Raw genomic sequence first — 269 nt, 5'->3', positions numbered from 1 at the left:
ATTTTGTCTGACAGAATCATTACTATTTCTTCGTCGCCAGCCATACTGAGGAAATTACATTTTTTTTTTACTTTTCAAGCATACGTAGTTATTAAACAGTATGAGTAAATTATTTTTTTCTTGTTTATTTTTTCCTTTTGAGATTAAACGAAACTTTTATAAATAAATGAAAACGAAAAATTACATTTATTTACTCTTTCTCATTCAGCGAAAAGCCAATTAAAGCATACTTATTTATTACACAGTATGAACAAATTATTATTATTATC

The sequence above is a fragment of the Penaeus monodon genome, chromosome 22 (assembly GCF_015228065.2).
Source record: "Penaeus monodon isolate SGIC_2016 chromosome 22, NSTDA_Pmon_1, whole genome shotgun sequence".
NCBI classification, from domain to species: Eukaryota; Metazoa; Arthropoda; class Malacostraca; order Decapoda; family Penaeidae; genus Penaeus; species Penaeus monodon.
The sequence above is the reverse complement of the archived record's forward strand: the minus strand, read 5'-3'. Positions refer to the sequence as shown.